The sequence below is a fragment of the Nicotiana tabacum genome, chromosome 5, assembly GCF_000715075.1.
Source record: "Nicotiana tabacum cultivar K326 chromosome 5, ASM71507v2, whole genome shotgun sequence".
In the NCBI taxonomy this organism is placed as follows: Eukaryota; Viridiplantae; Streptophyta; class Magnoliopsida; order Solanales; family Solanaceae; genus Nicotiana; species Nicotiana tabacum.
Window position 1 is genome coordinate 58,036,876 of NC_134084.1, and position 19,483 is coordinate 58,056,358.

Sequence of the window (19,483 nt, forward strand, 5' to 3'; positions counted from 1 at the left end):
TAGATCACCAGTGAAAATGCAAGATTGTTGAATTGTTTGAATGAGGCATGTCCTGATTTCAAAGTAATTGGCTTCTACTGGAGGTTTCACTGACACTAGATTCACAGTTAAAGCAATCAAGTCTAGCATATTCCCTTCGGATTCTGTTTGCTGGTCTTGGCGCCACTTTATCAAACTACTCTTGTCACGACCCAAATTCCAACATCTGGGTCGTGATGGCGCCGGACACCGCTTTCCGACAAGACAACCATAAATGCTTAATTTAATTTTTATCTTAATAATTTTGAAAACTAAAATTTTCCTTCAATTCAGCTAGTAAAAGATAATCTTTGCAGAAAAATAAATAAAAGAATGATGGAAGTAAATACAGAGTACCCCGTAAACATCCTAGAACCCGGTATCACAAGTGCATGATCAATTGCTAAGAAATAATGTAATACAACAACCGTTCGGATACTGGACAGAAAGTAATACAATAATCTGAAAGAGATTCCGCTGGCTGCGGGTCGTCTCGAGAAGTGAAACTCACCTAAGTCTCCGTATCAACCATGCTTCTATGCCCACTAGGCCACTAGAGATGCAGGCGCCTGTGTAACAAAAATTCATAGCAAGTGTAGTATGAGTACGAAAACAACATGTACCCAATGAGTATCCTGTCTAATCTCGAAGAAGTAGAGACGAGCGGTCGACTTCGACACTTACTAGTGGTCCAATAATAATATTTGTAAAAATGGGAGGTGATCATGGATTTTATAAAGCAATTATAAACTCATAAAGCCAGATAGCAGGTAAACAACTTCTCAAATAATAAAGAATTTCGAAGGATTTACTTTTCATTATCTTTATCAATTTATCACTGGCCAGGAAGGGCAATTATCAACATTTATAAATCTCAAGCAGCAATCCAAGCATGCGCATATCATGTTGCGGTTATACGGCCCTATCCAACATAAATGTAAAATGTGCACTGGCGAGGGTCGAACGCCCGAACCATAGATGCATCTATTACCCCGCTCGCGAATCATACATGCGATGCGGTCAACATAAATAAACAAATACCCTGCTCGCGAATCATACATGCTACGCAGGTACAGATAGAAATACAAGCTCAAACAACAAATTAAGAATTTATCGGGGAACATTTATCCAAATAAAAGCCTATTCTCTTTTGGGGATTTAGAAAATGAAGTTTAATCCTTTTAGAAATTCATTTATCAATTCGATAAGATTTAAGCAATTCAAATGCCAACAAGATTATAGATATTCCAAGTATAGCATGCTTTTGGGTCCTAGACTACATGGACTTACATATAATAGTAGCTACACATGGACTTTCATCACCTCGTGCGTACATAGCCCCCACAAATAGAAGCACATAACCAATTATTTCACCTATGGGGACAATTCCCTCTTACAAGGTTAGAAAGGAGACTCTCCTCGCTCCGAAGATCCACAACCGGCATTCCACGCCCTTCCGGAGACTCGAATCGATGCTAAATGCTCACAAACTAGCCAATAATCATGCAAATCCATTAGTATATGTTCAATTTCTCATTACAATCCGATTTATAAAAATTCCTAATCCCGATCGAAAAGTTGACAAAATCGCCATCGTGCCCACGTGCCTCGATTCCGAAATTTTTCGAAAATAAAGTTTACCCATAACCTCACGAACTCAAATATGTAATTTACTCTTAATTTCATGCCCAAAATCGTGGCAAAAATCCAAGAATACCAATTTTCTAAGTTTTCCCTCAAACCCCAAGTTTTTCACAAATTTCATGCTTAAATCTATATATAATCATGTATTTAATTCAAAACTAGCATAAACCACTTACCTCATGCTTGGTGGTGATAATGGAACCTCAAAGTTGCTCCAAAATCGGCTCCAATGGAAGAAATGGGGTTGAAATGAACCCAACCCCCGATTTAAAAGAACCTTACTGCCTCCAGCAATTCCGCACCTGCGGTCAACAACCGCTTCTATGGTTCTGCAGGTGAGGCCCCTCTACCGCTCGTGCGGTTTCCCTCCGTGCTCCCCTTTTCACTCATGTGCCTCAATTCCCACAGGTGTGGTCCCGCTTCTGCGGCGAGATGACTGCATCTGCGGTCCTTACACTTCCACCCCAAAATTGCATTTGCGGCTTTCCTGGCCGCTTCTGCGGCTCCGCACCTGCGGCCCAAGCCTCCCAGGTGCGGTTACACTAGAGGACAACTGCTGCACTTCCTCTTCCAATTTCCAAAATTGATCCGTTAACCATCCGTAATCTGCCCGAGGCCCGCAGAACCCCAACCAATCATACCAACCAGTCCCAAAACATATTACGGACTTGCTCGAGGCCTCAAATAATATCAAACAACGCTAAAATCATGAATCGACCCTCAATCCAAGCTTAAGGAACTTTAGAATTTCAAACTTCTACATTCGATGACGAAACCTATCAAATCACATCCGTTTGACCTCAAATTTTGTATACAAATCATATTTGACATTACAAACCTACTCCAACTTCTAGAATTGGATTCCAACCCCGATATCGAAAAGTCTACTTCCGGTCAAACTTCTCAAAAACCTTCAAATTTCTATCTTTAGCTAAATGATTCCAAAATGACCTACGGACATCCGAATTCACTTTCGATCGTGCTCCCAATACCAGAATCACCATACGGAGCTATTTCATGAGTCGGAATCTCAAACGGATATCGATAACACTGAAATGCACTTCAACCCAAACTTATGGAATTCTTCCAAATATGCTAACTTCTTGAATAGGTGCCGAAACGCTCCCGGGTCTTCCAAAACCCGACCCGGACGTATGCCCAAGTCCGTAATCATCATACGAACGTGCTGGAACCTTCGAATCCCAAATCCAAGGTCGTTTACTCAAAAATCCAACCTTAGTCAATTCTTTCAACTTAAAGCTTCCGAAATGAGAATTCTCTTTCCAAATCAAACTCCAAACTTCCCGGAATTCAATTCCGACCATGCGCACAAGTCATAATACCTGAGTGAAGCTACTCATGGCCTCAAACTACGGAATGACGTGCTAGAGCTCAAAACGACCGGTCGGGTCATTACATCATCTCCCAAATAAACATACATTCATCATCGAACATGCTAAGAACTACACTGAAGTAGTCTGAAGTCACTGTTTAACACCTCGTGCACCTACCCCTGCTACCACAACTCAGTTGAGCACATTAGCTCGATCACTTCTGAAGATATTCCCTTTTATTCAAGCAAATAAGCCTTACAGCCAATTCCAATATCCGGAATTCTATGTCAGGCTTTTTTCCAACATATGCTCATCGTATCAATAACTACACTCAACACCAAAACATGACTGCACACCTTAGTCGAATTCGGACGTTGTACCACTTTACTCACAGGACCACAATATCATTCTATGATCAAATTAGTCTAAATTCCATGAATCTGATGCTCCCAATGCACCTCATGATATATATAAGTCTTGCTCTAACTCTTACAATACCACCACGATGGAAGAGATGTGTAGAAATTCATAACCAACTGCATAATCAACAATTCATTGGGTCTATACTCCTGTTAGGAACTATCACCTCATTCTAAACCAAATAATGGTGTTTGCTCCTTAATATACTTCATATAATCAGATTGCAATGAACCTAAATCCAATGATCTCGTCTCATCCAGTGCGATCTGCTCAGGTAATAAGCCACCCCGGACATGATCAAAAGTCTCATATGATGCCACAATGTGCCAATAGGCTACCAATTCGAACATGATACATAAAGGAAACGAACTCTGAAAAGAAATCTAATTACCCTGCTGGAAAATCATACGTGCGACGCGGTCAACATAATTGAACAGACACCCCGCTAGCGAATCATACATGTGACGCGGGCACACAACTATTATGAGTGTTCCTCAGAAAACTAGGAAACAAAACGCATAAAAACAGCTATAAGGAACTGTACCCAACATCACACTGTTGTGGCGCGCAACCCGATCCAAACAACATACCAGTGGCGGCGTGCCACCCGATCCACCCATAAAATTCATATAAGGATATACACACCGAGCCAGATTGCTCATTACAACAAAATACTTAATGTCTCTCACAAGCATGCTAAGTGCATAATACCATCCATGGGGAGATATATAGTGTTATAAGCTACAAACTCAAGCACAACTGAGGTTCGATATACGATATGAATCTCAATAGCCATTCTGCTAACATAACAGCATCTCTACGCGGAACCTCAACACATAAGAAGTTCACCAAGCCGTCTCACAACTCACACGGTGCAATATATCATTACATGAAATAGCTGACGACGAAATAACACCCCGACTACTCTTCCATAAGGAGCGCATTGCTGAAATGAACACATCTGGCCTGATATAGAGCCCATATTCTCATTTAAATCCATCCACAAACCTCCAGCTGATTCTAATCGCACTGAGCTAGGCTAATAACCTTTCGAAGGTCCATAATAACTCCCCTTTTTCTCATAACACACAAGAACAACCATCAGAACCGGAGTAATCCTCCACATTCCACAACCCAATAAACCGAGTGCCCTCCTAACATCAATTCTCAATTTAACGACATCACTACAATCTTCACACTTAGTTTAACTCTTCAATCAATTACGTGACTACATGCCACACTTATACAACCTTCCAGCAAGGCACGCTCCCCTAACCTTCCGTAACAGATAACAGGTATGTACATCCAAACCGTCGGCCGTACTAACGCTGAAAAGCGATCAAGAATCCTTAACTAAGATGCAAAGCCTTTTTCACAAAGCACTGGTCTCAGGTGACGCTGAAGACAATACCAACTTACTTTAGACATCAAAACTCCTTTCCTGCTCATCCGAGCTCGTGACATCCTTGTCAACATCGAACTGCAACCTTGATACTCACTTCAAATTCCATACCACCCACTGTACCCAACATGCCAATATTCGATAGAACACAATTTTCATCATAACTTCGAAACCACTAACAGATTAACACTTAATCATATAATTTTTTTCACTTAACTCAATTCAAGAGAACCATAGCAACACACAGGTGAATCCTTACAACCGTAGAATATGCAAATCTCTAAGTAGTGGTCTAAGCCACCATAGCCCTTCTAGGAACCGCCTACACATAACAGGCCATAACAGTAGAATACTTCTAAATAACATCAACTACGGCGGCTGACAAGCCTCACACGTACCGTCACAAATCACTTGCATAACTTGATCACGCTGCAGGAACTGACCACTACAACAATATGCCAATTCAACTATGGCTAACCAATCTATCTCCTCCCAATTTATCATTGATTGCCTTAGAAATACTAATAATAACTCCATTCGACACATAATACACTCTATCCATACTCATCCCAAGTGACCTTGAAACACGAGACCATGCTTCCCCCAATCCCACGAACCATTTCATACCTCCCTTGTGCGCACATTCGCATCTTCAACTGACATGCCTATTCTGGATCTCTACGAACCCGAAGTCTTTTCTTATTTTCCTCCCAAACGCTGCACTACAAGTCAAAATATCATAGAATATTCTAGGCCTTTTCTCATAAGCTGCAACAAAAGATTGCTTCTTAACAGTACCTATAGGCTCGCAATCATTAGGCACCATACTTTACCCCTTTGAATCTACTAGGACCGTTGTTGAGAGCCACCCACTCTAACTTGGCCCCGAATATAATCAACTCCATGAATCTTCTAGCACATGAATACCCTCTCGATGAAGAACCCGACCGAATCACTTTCCTTGAAACCCGCATCTATACAAGGCATAAATCCTGGTTCCTTTCCCAAGTCTGAACATGAGCCAACAAGGCCTACCATAGCACACCTTTAACAATCCCTTTGCTCAAATTACCACTTATGTTCCTTTGCCATAGCTGAAATAACCCATCAATATGCTACTAACCAGAAACCTCGTAAGTAGTTAACCATGCAACCCAATCATAGGCGGTAGGACTCTCCCACTTAGCTTGAAGCCACTATTACGTACCTCTGGGATTCACTAGGATTCTCTATCTCTTATTGACATAACCTTGCGCAATCAACCGCCAAAATTCTCAGAATCTTTCCGTAAAACACCTTTTTACACTTTGAATCATCAACCACATTCGCAAGGCTGATCTCTTTGTTGTATAACCCATAGAATTCTTCGCAGAAGCTTCGCCAACCATGCGACCACCAATCTGCTCACTAGAGATAACCCAACTTTGGAATTTACGTGCCGACATATTCCAACGCTGCTGCACGAGATACAATCACTACGACATCAATAACCCATCCTGAGTCTGAGCTCACTCTCTAGCTGCACAAGTCCATCCACCCCTCGTGGTCATCAATTAAATATGCGGAAACATCCATCCAATTCAAAGTTATGTTGTATCCTTCTTCATTTCGAGCAGCTCCTTTCCGTTATACCAAATCTCCTACCGCATAATAGCCCATACTTCAATTTAAATCCGTTGACCCCGATCACCAATCACTAAAATTCCCAAATCATTCCAAACTCTCTTTAAGATGCGTAGTCATCCTACCACAAAACCCACATGCAACTCTGCCACTCTCCCACTTTGGCGGAACTCACCCCTTTAATCAACTACTCAGCCTTCGCTTCTTATACCTAGCCTTCTAGAAATTTTAACCACCACCTGACACTCCCCACATATCCTTCCTCATCATTTGCTGCTCAACTGTTTCCTTAAATAAAATCTATCTTCGTAGCAATTGAACCCACAAATCTCTACTAACTTTAAACCTTTCTGAAGATCATCTTTCTCGAGCCGTCAACATTAGAAACACCTATTCAATCCTGAACCACCGCACCCCGCGATCTCTGACAGTCATTTCTCCAATATTATTCCATAATACCCTGCCCCAAAGGCGGGTTGAAGAAAACCATAACACCGGCGAACTTAACATATTCACTCACGGACGGTGACACGCACGGACGACGACACTCACGGACGGCGACACCACGTCGCAGATGAAAATCTCATCACACTTGAAATCACCAAGCCTTGTTACTTCATCACTCCAAATCTGGACATCCCTATGCCAATTGTTTTTCCTCCGTCAGAAATGAATTATAAGATGTCTGAATCATTCACTGAGTAGACTTCCTTTCAAATCATTCACTGCCCCAACACATAGGTAAGTATCCAACCATCAAGTCAATACTGTGCGATAACCAATCGTGAGCATCATAGAAATCTGTGCATAGCCTTAAAGCTCTCAGGAATACCGTTACCGAGCTAAAATGACAAGATATCCTTCTGCAAGGTAACGACAATAGCCCAACCAACTTTACCGGGAGAAACATCCCGCACCACATCTGTAGTATCATTACAATTCTTCAATTCTCGATTTATAACAAGTGGTTTGCGTCGCATAAGATTGAGTAGGAAGGAAACAAGGGCATAAGCCTCAAAGAATCAAATCGCACGATGAGGAATAAAGAAGGGAAATGCTCCTAACAGTCCTGTAACCTCTTGAAAATAAGTACAGATGTCGCCGTACCGATCCGCAAGACTCTACTAGACTCGCTCATGACTCGTGAGACCTAAGAGATCCTAGTGCTCTGATACCATGTTGTCACAACCCAAATTACAACATCCGGGTCGTGATGGCGCTGAACACCGCTGTCAGGCAAAACAACCATAAATGCTTAATTTAACTTATCTTAATAATTTTGAAAACTGAAATTTTCCTTCAATTCAGCAAGTAAAAGGTAATCTTTGCAAAAAAAAAATAATAAAAGAATGTTGGAAGTACATATAGAATACCCCGTAATCATCCCAGAACCCGGCGTCACAACTACATGAGCAATTTCTAGGAAATAATGTAATACAACAACCGTTCGGAATACAATACTGGACAGAAAGTAATTACAATAATCTGAAAGTGATTCTGCTGGTTGTGAGTCGTCTCGAGAAGTGAAACTCACCTAAGTCTCCGTATCAACAATGCTGCTACGCCCACTAGGCCACTAGAGATATAGGTGCCTGTGCAACAAAAAATGCATAGTAAGTGTAGTATGAGTACGAAAACAACGTGTACCCAATGAGTATCCCGTCGAATCTCGAAGAAGTAGAGATGAGCGGTCGACTTCGACACTTAGTAGTGGTCCAATAATAATATTTGTAAAAATGGGAGGTGATCATGGATTTTATAAAGCAATTATAAACTCATAAAGCCGGATAGTAGGTAAACAACTTCTAATAAAGGATTTTCAAGGATTTACTTTTCATTATATTTATCAATTTATCACTGGCCAGGAAGGGCAATTATAAATCTCAAGCAGCAATCCAAGCATGCGCATATCATGCCGAGGTCGTACGGCCCGATATAACATAAATGTAAAATGTGAACTGCCGTGGGTCGAACGCCCGAACCATAGATGCATCTATTACCCCGCTCGCGAATCATACATGCGACGCGGTCAACATGAATAAACAAAACTCTGCTCGCGAATAATACATGCGACGCAAGTACACATAGAAATACATGCTAAAATAGCAAATTAAGAATTTATCGGGGATCGTTTATCCAAATAAAAGCCTATTCTCTTTTTGCGATTTAGGAAAATGAAGTTTAATCCTTTAAGAAATTCATTTACCAATTCGATAAGATTTAAGCAATTCAACTGCCAACAAGATTACAGATATTCCAAGTATAGCCTGCTTTTGGGTCCTAGACTACCCGGACTTACATATAATAGCAACTACGCACAGACTCTTGTCACCTCGTGCTTACGTAGTCCCTACAAATAGAAGCATATAACTAATTATTTCACCTATGGGGATAATTCCCTATTACAAGGTTATAAAGGAGACTCACTTCGCTCCGAAGATCCACAACCAGTATTCCACGCCCTTCCGGAGACTCGAATCGATGTTAAATGCTCCAAAACTAGCCAATAATTATGCAAATCCATTAGTATATGTTCAATTACTCATTACAATCCGATTTATAAAAATTTCTAATGCCGATCGAAAAGTTAACAAAATTGCCATCGGGCCACGTGCCCAGATTCCGAAATTTTTCGAAGATAAAGTTTACCCATAATCTCACGAACTCAAATATGTAATTTACTCTTAATTTCATGCCCAAAATCGTGGTCAAAATCCAAGAATGCCAATTTTTTAGGTTTTCCCTCAAACCCCAAGTTTTCCACAATTTTTCATGCTCAAAGCCATATACAATCATGTATTTAATTCAAAACTAGCACAAACCACTTACCTCATGCTTGGTGGTAAAAATGGCACCTCAAAGTTGCTCCAAAATCGCCTCCAATGGAAGAAATGGGGTTGAAATGAACCCAACCCCCGATTTAAAAGAACCTTATTGCCTTTAGCAATTCCGCACCTATAGTCACACAACCGCTTTAGTGGTTCCGCAGGTGCAGCCCCTCTACCGCTCATGCAGTTTCTCTCCGGGCTCCCCTTTCCTCTTTTGCGCCTCAATTCCCGCAGGTGCGGTCCCGCTTCTGTGGCGAGATGACCGCATATGCGGTCCTTACACTTCCATCCCTAAATCGCATCTGCGGCTCTCCTAGCCGCTTTTGCGGCTATGCATGTGCGGCCCAAGCCTCGCAGGTGCGGTTACAGCAGAAGACAACTACTGCACTTCCTATTCCAATTTCCAAAATTGATCCGTTAACCATCCGGAATCCACCCGAGGCACCCGGAACCCCAACCAATCATACCAACCAGTCCCAAAACACATTACGAACTTGCTCGAGGCCTCAAATCTTATCAAACAACGCTAAAATCATGAATCGACCCCCAATCCAAGCGTAAGGAACTTTAGAATTTCAAACTTCTACATTCGATGACGAAACTTATCAAATAACATCCGATTGACATCAAATTTTGCACACAAGTCATATTTGACATTACGGACCTACTCCAGCTTCCGAAATTAGATTCCGACCCCGATATCAAAAAGTCCACTTCCAGTCAAACTTCTCAAAAACCTTCAAATTTCTAACTTTAGCCAAATGACTCCAAAATGACCTACGGACCTCCTAATTCACTTCCAATCACACTCCCAATACTAGAATCACCATATGGAGCTATTCCCAGACTCAGAATCTAAAACGGATATCGATAACACTGAAATGCACTTCAACCCAAACTTATGGAATTCTTCAAAAAAGGCTAACTTCTGCAATAGGTGCCGAAACGCTCCCAGGTTTTACAAAACCCGACCCAGACATAGGCCAAGTCCGAAATCATCATACGAACCTGCTGGAACCTTCGAATCCTGAATCCAAGGTGGTTTACTCAAAAATCCAACCTTAGTCAATTCTTTCAACTTAAAGCTTCCGAAATGAGAATTCTCTTTCCAAATCAACTCCGAACTTCCCGGAATTTAATTCCGATTGTGTGCATAAGTCATAATACCTGAAGTGAAGCTAATCATGGCCTCAAACTGCGGAACGACGCGCTAGATCTTAAAACGACCGGTTGGGTCGTTACAGCTCCTCTACATGAGCTGGTGGTGGAATTTGTAGTGAATTGTTATCATCTTCTAATTTGTGCTGCATTCTGTTACAAGTTATGTTTTGAGACGATATTTTTCCTTTCCTGCACAATCGCAAAGTTTTTTCAATTTCAGGATCATAATTGGCCAACTCTTTTGTAGAAGAGCGGGTCATAAACTATTTGAAATTAAAGTAAAATAAAGACAGTTTCTAAAATAGTAATGGATAATTTTAAAAATGAATAAAAATAGTACGGTAATATTATAGTTAACTAAAACAGTAAGTTGTAACATATCAAAAAGGGGCCCAAAGTATTTGTGTGGTTATAAAAACTTCTCATTAAGGGTATAATTGTAAGTTTAAGCTAAATTGTTACTAAATTTAGAAAGGGGTCATTCTTTTTGGAACGGATCAAAAAGGAAATAGGTTCACATAAACTAAAATAGAGGGTGTACTAATTATATTATATGAAAAAAATTCAATAATAAATCAAGTATGCTGAAGAATTGAAGTACTATCAATTTAAAGAGTTGAAAAAAATATTATTTTATAAAAATACAGTAAAAGTAATAGTTATAAGAATAGTAATATAGAATAGTACAAAGGATACTTTTAGCACTAGAATAGTAAAAACAAGTACTTACAACCATAATAATAATAATAATAATAATAATAATAATAATAATAACAAGTACTTACAATTATAATAATAATAAAAATAATAAAATATACTTTAAAAAAATGACAAATAAAAAAATGAGATTGTGAATCACAAAACTAATATATTATACTATTATATAGATGTTAGTACTAACAATAATAATATAATAATAAAATATAAAATAAAGTAGGTTGAAGTACTAACTATGAGGGATTTCTTTTTTTTAATATATTTTTTTACAAAATTGCTCCTAATAATAGTACAATTATGATAGTAGTATGTAGGAGATAACATTTTGAAGGAAAAATTAACAATAATAATAAATTCTCAAATTAGCAATAAAATATTTAATTTGAAGTAGATGTGTGCGAATCTCTGGCAACAGCGCCAAAAATTTGATGAAGCTTGTGTGTATAGGATTTTTTGCTCGTACTCTGTCAAATTCTAGTATAGTTTATGATATCGTCCCACAGAGATTGGACAATCTACGCTACAGACTTGTAATATTTTGACTACTATTTGATCGAACCAAATTGATGAAAAGTGTGTTTGGAATTATAAATTAAGACAAATTTCTTCCGCAAAGTTTATATTTAAAAAGAGATGGGAATCGTTGAATTCACTTGATATATCATTACACTAAAATCTATGTTTCATACGTACTTCTCTAAAGAATAATTGCTTATTGCTAATATAATTATATTTTTACACTAAGAAATAAATAAATAATTAACACTCCGTGAGGTTATGTCAATTAATTGATTTAAAACTAGTGACGATTAAACTGAAATATCTTGTCTGAATGTACTCAAGCGTAGTAAAAACTTTGTGAGAATATTTTTACTAGAAAATCATAATCTTGCTTTCAACAAATTCCTCCGTGAGAATTAAAACTGAGGAAAGCAAGATTACAGACTCGAAATAATAATCTTACTGAAAATTACTTTCACTCTAATATTCTGTGCTCAAGTGTAGTTAAAACTTCGCGAGAGTATTTTTACTAGAAAGCCAATAATCTTGCCTTCAACAATTCTTCCGTGAGAATTAAAACTGAGGAAAGAAAGATTACAGACTGGAAATAATAATCTTACAAAATTAGTTTCACTCTAATATTCTATTCATCAATTATTATATATTAATTTTGCTCCGTGAGAATTACAAAATTAATATAAGAATAACTTAGATATAAAATATGTAGATGTGATAATAATGATTAAAAATTCATCATTCCAGCATAGTATGAAATGTAAATAGAGTTTTAGGCCAAGAATGTATTGAAACTGAGATAGTATTATAATTATATCAAGCTTCATCAACTATCTCAAGAAAAAGAAATTATTCCATTATGAAGTAAGAAAAGCTAAAAAATACTTTCAAAAAACTAAAACTATTTTTACTACAAAGAGAAAGACTAGAGGAAGAGACTAAAATTACTCTTCTCTTTCTCTTTAGAAACTTAGAAAAAACTAAATAGGAAATTTGATACAAAGTGGGATGGTCTTTCTTCTACAAATATATGCCTATTTATAGGAAAATTTCTACAAGACCTTAGTGAGAATTTGAAAGATAATATCAATATATCATACGGCCTTGATGAGAAATTGACATGGCAATTTGTCATGAAATTTTGGTGAGAATTTGCCATAACTTTCGTATCTCTTGACTTTGTGTAGTCTTAGATGAAGTTGTCACGAATGTGTGACGACCCGGCCGATCGTCTTAAGAATTAATGCCCCGATCAACTATTAACTGCTTTCTCCAAGTTTATTTCTACTATTTGGATTTGCCAGGTTGTTCGATTTTAAGTTTCGGAGAGTTTTGGGACACTTAGTCCCTAAAGGAGAGCCTTAGTTTTGAAATTTGACCATAATCAGAACAGTGTGAAGACGGCTTTGGAATGGAATTTAGATGGTTCCATTAGCTCCATTGGGTGATTTCGGGTTTAGGAGCGTGTTCGAATTGTGTTTTAGAGGTCCGTAGCTAATTTAGGCTTGAAATGCCGAAAGTTAAATTTTTGAAGTTTCCGGTTCGATAGTGAGATTTTGATCCGAGGGTCGGAATGGAATTACAGAAGTTGTAGTAGCTCTGTAGTGTTGAATGTGACGTGTGTGCAAAATTTCAAGTCATTCAGACGAGGTTTGGCAGAGTTTTTGATCGAAAGCGTATTTTTAAAGTTTTGTGAATTCTTAGGCTTGAATCGATGAAAAATAGGTGTTTTGATGTTTTTTGGAGCATTATGAAGGTTGTAACAAGTTTGAATGATGTTTTAGGATTGTTTGGCAAGGTTGGTTGAGGTCCCTGGGGCATTGGATGTGTTTCAGATGCTCAATGGGTCATTTTGGAACTTAAAGAAATTGCAGAAATAAATTGCAGCAGCCAAGTTCTGGTTTCCTTCTTCGCGTTCGCGAGTGGGGTCTCACGTTCCGAAGAGGAGCTGGGGCTAGGGGAGGTTTAATTCTTTGCATTCGCGAAGTTCCTCCCCCATTCGCGAAGCTAAGAGGTCTTATACCTACGCGTTCGCGATGGTGTTCCCGCGTTCGCGTAGGAGGAGGAGATTGTGCACCGCGTTCACAACTAGAGTATCGCGTTCGCGATGAAGAAATTTGGACCAAGCAGAGTTGGGCTTCACGATCACGAGGGTCCTTCTGCATTCGCGAAGAAGGAAATACCTGGGCAGAATATAAAATTTCAAAATCGAGGGCTTAGCCATTTTTATCAAAACTTAAGCTTAGGAACTCGGATTTGAGCAAGATTTTGTGGGATTTTCAAAACCTTCAATTGGGTAACGATTCTTAACTCCTTTTATCTTGTAACCCATTAATCCAAACATGAATTCTACATTAAATTTCGGAATTTGTATGGAAAACTGGGGAAAGTTCTTAGACCAAAAATTTGAGTTTTGATTGGGGATTTGACATCGGATTTGGATAATTTTGGTATGGTTAGACTCGTGAGAGTATGATGATTCTGAAAATATAAATTTTACCCGATTCTGAGACGTGGGCCCGATGGGAATTTTTGTCATTTTACCTAATTTCACGTATTAGCTTAGAATTTCTTTGTAGAGTCAATTACTTGAAGTGTTATTTACATTATGAAATTGAATTGAATAGATTTGGGCTATTTGGAGTCGAGTAATCGTGGCAAGAGCATGGTTTAGGGTTGATTTTGAGCCGGTTCGAGGTAAGTGGCTTATCTAACCTTGTGTGGGGAACCTTCCCCTTAGGATTCAATATATTTGATATTTGAAATGTCTTGTACGTGAGGTGAGTGCGTACTTGAGCTAATTATTGAAAATCCGGTTTTCTTTAAGTTATTTCAATTGTGTTCCTTTCCGTTTCATTTCACTTGCCATTTTAAACCTGCTGTTAGCTTAGAAAAAACATGTCTAATTGACTTAACTGTTTATTTACTTAAACTGCCTTAACTGAATTATGTGAAGCATGTTAGACTAGAATTACCTGTTTACTTGATACGAAATTGAGCTTAATTGAGTATTCTTGTGTTGTTGCTGTGTGTTTTACTTAGGGACTACGAGACAACATTTCCGGGAGATCCCTTGTACGTGTTTATGATTTGAACTAATGTGCGGGATACCGAAAGATCCCTGACACGTATATTGAGGATACCAAGATATCCCCGGGATACCAAGAGGTCCCTAGCACATATTGAGGATACCGAGAGATCCTCGAGATACCAAGAGATACCTAGCATATATTGAGGATACCGAGAGATCTTCGGGATACCAAGAGATCCCTAGCATATATTGAGGATACCGAGAGATTCTCGGGATACCAATAGATCCTTGGCATATATATTGAGGGTACTAAGATATCCTCGGGATACTGAGAGATCCCCGGTTATTTCCTTGTGATTGTTTTTGCCTCCATTTTCAGTTATTGAATTCCTTGTTTTCCCGCATTAAATTCTTATCGTAAGTTTTCGACTGTACTGCTTATCTTATACTGTCATATCTTATATTCTTTTTTTTATCTCAGTAGGGCCCTGAACTTCCTCGTCACTACCCGACCGACACTTACTGAGCACCGTTGTGGTATACTCATGCCCCTTCCGCGCATGTTTTTCATGTGCAGATCCAGTACTGTGACTCAGTCATACCACCTGTGAGGCGAGGCAACTGCTCTTGAGACATTGAGGTACATATGTCGTGTCCGTAGACCATGGATTCCCTTCCTATTCTAGATTTTAAACATTTTCCCTTATGTATTTCTTTCCCTTATTAGATATTCTTGAGTTAGACATTGTAGATATCCAAAGGCTTGTGGTTCCGTAAGTTTACGGGTTTTGGGATAGTGTACTTGATTCTGAGAATGTTGTGTTGTATATGTCGAGCGACATTTTAACTATTGTTTTCATTCGGTTATTTTGGCTTTTGATTATTTATTCCGCAAGTTTCGTTTATGTTCTGCATTTGTTAGGCCTACCTAGTCGTAGAGACTAGGTGCCGTCACGACAGTTCACGGAGGGCTAACTGGGGTCGTGAAAAGTTGGTATTAGAGCTCTAGGTTCATAGGAGTCATGGATCACAAGCCGGTTTATTAGAGTCTCGCTGATCGGTACGGAGACATTGTACTTATCTACAAGAAGCTATGTAATTGTTAGGAAAATTCCACTTTATTTGATTTCTTGGTCGTGCGATATTTTGACATCACAATTCTAAACTTCTGTCTTCTATTCTCTCATAGTTGGTGAGGATACGTGCTACCCGAGATGATTAGGCACCCGCACCCCTACTACAGCCGTTAGAGGCCGAGGCCGGGGTAGAGGGCGAGGAAGCGCACATGGTGCAGCCAGATCACATGCGCGACGTGCCGCCGAGGTACCACCAGTAGTTCCAACCGGAGTCCAGGCACCTGACATGCCTACTGCTACTACTACTCCAGCTCTTCAGAAGACTCTAGCACTGTTCATGATCATGTACACCACTCTGGCTAAGGCAGGGTTGCTTCCCCTTGCTTCAGCTACATCTCAAGCTGGGGGAGGAGCACAGAGTCCCACCGCCCGCACTCTTGAGTAGCGAGTTCAAATTGAGAAGGTCTTTGAGATTATTCTTGTACCACCTACAGTGCCAGTTCAGCCCGAGGGCAGGGTAGCGGCTTCCGAGGAGGAGCAGCTGAGGCTTGAGAGGTTCAAGCGGTACAAGCCTCCTATATTCAGTGGTCTAGCATCGAAGGATGCTCTAGGATTTTTAGATGAGAGTTACCGCATTCTCCGTACTATGGGTATATCAGGATCGAGCGGGGTTTCCTTCACTATCTTTCAGCTTCGAGGAGCCGCCTATAAGTGGTGGTGCACCTATGAGTTAGACAGTCTGGACGAGGCTGCTTCACTGACTTGGACTCAGCTTTCAGCTCTGTTCCTGAGAGAGTATGTTCCCCAAAGCCTTTGGGATGCATGGCGTGCAGAGTTTGAGCATTTGTGCCAGGGTGCTATGATTGTCTCAGAGTATGTTATCCGTTACACTGGTTTGGCTAGGCATGCACCACCTTGTTTTCTACTGTTCGCGAGAGAGTTCGCCGATTTAATGAGGGCCTTATTCCCAGCGTTAGGTCTAGCATGGCTCGTGAGTTAGAGATGGATATTTCTTGTCAGCAGGTGGTGAGCATTGCTAGGAGGATTGAGGGTATGCATGCTAGGGATAGAGAGAAGAAGGAGGCCAAGAGGTCTCGAGAGTCGGGCCATTTCTCTAGTGCCCATGACCCAGCAGCAGGTTGTTATGGTAGTGGTTATATAAGTCGCCATGTTCATTCAGCTCTTCCAGCAGCCAGTGGTATTCCAGCTCCTCCTAGACCTCAGGAGCCTTATTATGCACCTTCGGTATCTAGCGTGCCTCCTGTGCGGGGTGCTTTCAGAGGTCAATCTAGCAGACCTGTCCCGAGCCAGTCACAACCATCACGTCTGTCCAGAGCTGTTTTGAGTGTGGTGACACACTCCATGTGGTGAGGGATTACCCTAGACTTGGGAGGAGTGCAATTCCACAGACTTCTCAGCTACAACGTGCCCCGTAGATTTCTCAGGCTATGGTTACATCTCCAGTTGCTACCCCACCTGCTCAACCAGCTAGAGGTGGAGGTCGGGGAGGTAGAGGTCGCCCTAAAGGGGGAGGCCAGGCCAGATACTATGCCCTTCCTGCCCGTACCGAGGTTGTTGCCTCCGATTCTGTCATCACAGGTATTATATTGGTCTGTCACAGAGATGCATCGGTTTTATTCGATTCAGGATCCACTTACTCTTATGTGTCTTCTTATTTTACTCCGCATTTGGGTGTATCTCGGGATTCTTTGAGTTCCCCTATTTATGTTTCTACTCCTATGGGAGATTCTCTTGTTGTGTATCGCATTTATCGGTCGTGTTTGGTTGCTCTTAGTGGTTTTGAGAGCAAAGCCGATTTATTGTTGCTCAGCATGGTAGATTTTGATATTATCTCGGGCATGGACTGGTTGTCGCGCCATTATGATATTCTTGATTGTCACGCCAAAACCGTGACGCTGGCTATGCCAGGTGTACCACGTGTTGAGTGGAGGGTTACTTTAGATCACACTCCCAGTAGAGTTATCTCTTTTCTTAAACCTCAGCGTATGGTTGAGAAGGGGTGTGACACATATTTAGCTTATGCGAGAGATGTCAGTATTGATACCCCTTCGATTGATTCAGTTCCAGTAGAACAGGATTTTCCCGATGTGTTTCCAGCTGATCTTCCAAGCATGCCTCCTAATAGAGATATTGATTTTTGCATTGATCTGTTGTCGGGCACTCGGCCTATTTCTATTCCTCCATATCATATGGCTCCTCCTGAGTTGAAGGATTTGAAGGACCAATTATAGAAATTACTTGATAAGGGTTTTATTCGTCCCAGTGTATCACCTTGGGGGTGCTCCTGTCTTGTTTGTGAAGAAAAAGGATGGTTCTATGTGTATGTGTATTGATTATCGCTAGTTGAACAAAGTTACAGTTAAGAACTGTTATCCTTTTCCTCGTATTGATGATCTGTTTGACCAGCTTTAGGGGGCACGAGTGTTTTCTAAGATTGACTTGTGCTCAAGTTACCATCAGTTGAAGATTCGGGAACTAGATATCCCGAAGACTGCTTTCAGGACTCGGTATGGTCATTATGAGTTCCTTGTCATTTCATTTGGGCTGACCAATGCCTCAGCAACCTTATTTCATTTGATGCACAGTATGTTTCAGCCGTATCTTGACTCGTTCATCATTGTCTTTACGGATGATATTTTAGAAAATTCTCAGAGTTGGGAAGATCATGAGCAACACCTGTGCAATGTGCTTCAGATTCTTAGAGAGAAGAAGTTATATGCTAAGTTCTCAAAATGTGAGTTTTGGTTGGATTTAATGGCATTCTTAGGCCACGTTGTATCGAGTGAGGGTATTAAGGTGGATCCGAAGAAGATAGAGGCCGTGCATAGTTGGCCCAGACCATCCTCAACTACAGAGATCTATAGTTTTCTTGGCTTGGCGGGTTACTACTGCCGTTTTATTGAGGGGTTTTAATTGATTGCAGCCCCTATGACCAGACTGACCTAGATGGGTGCTCCGTTTCAGTGGATGGAAGAGTGTGAGGCGAGCTTTCAGAAGCTCGAGACGCTTTGACTACAACCCCAGATTTGATATTGCCTACAGGTTCTGGGTCTTATACGGTCTATTGTGATACCTCAAGGATTAGCCTCGAAGCAGTGTTGATGCATGATGGTAGGGTGATTGTCTACGAATCCAGACGGTTGAAGATACATGAGAAGAACTACCATATTCACGACCTTGAGTTAGCTACCATTGTTCACGCCCCGAAGATTTGGCGCCATTATTTACATGGGGTTCCCTGTGAGATTTATACCGACCATTGGAGCTTGCAGCACCTGTTCAAGCAAAAGGATCTAAATTTGCACCAGAGGAGGTGGTTAGAGTTGCTGAAGTACTATGACATCACTATTTTGTATCACCCGGGCAAGGCCAATGTGATGGCCGATGCTTTGAGTCATCGGGCAGAGAGTTTGGGAGTTTGGCTTATTTACCAGCATCGGAAAGGCCTATGGCGATGGATGCTCAGCCCTTAGCCATCCAGTTTTTGAGATTGGATCTTTCGGAGCCCAGTCGGGTTCTAGCTTGCGTGGTTTCTCGGTCTTCCTTATTTATCGTATCAGGGAGCGGTGGTATGATTGTCACAACTGAAACCGATGGGCCGCGATGGGCACCTGGTACCTTACTCGACCGAGTACCAATGTAACGTATCTTCCTTATTACATCATCACCTACACGTGACATTCAGTCCTAAT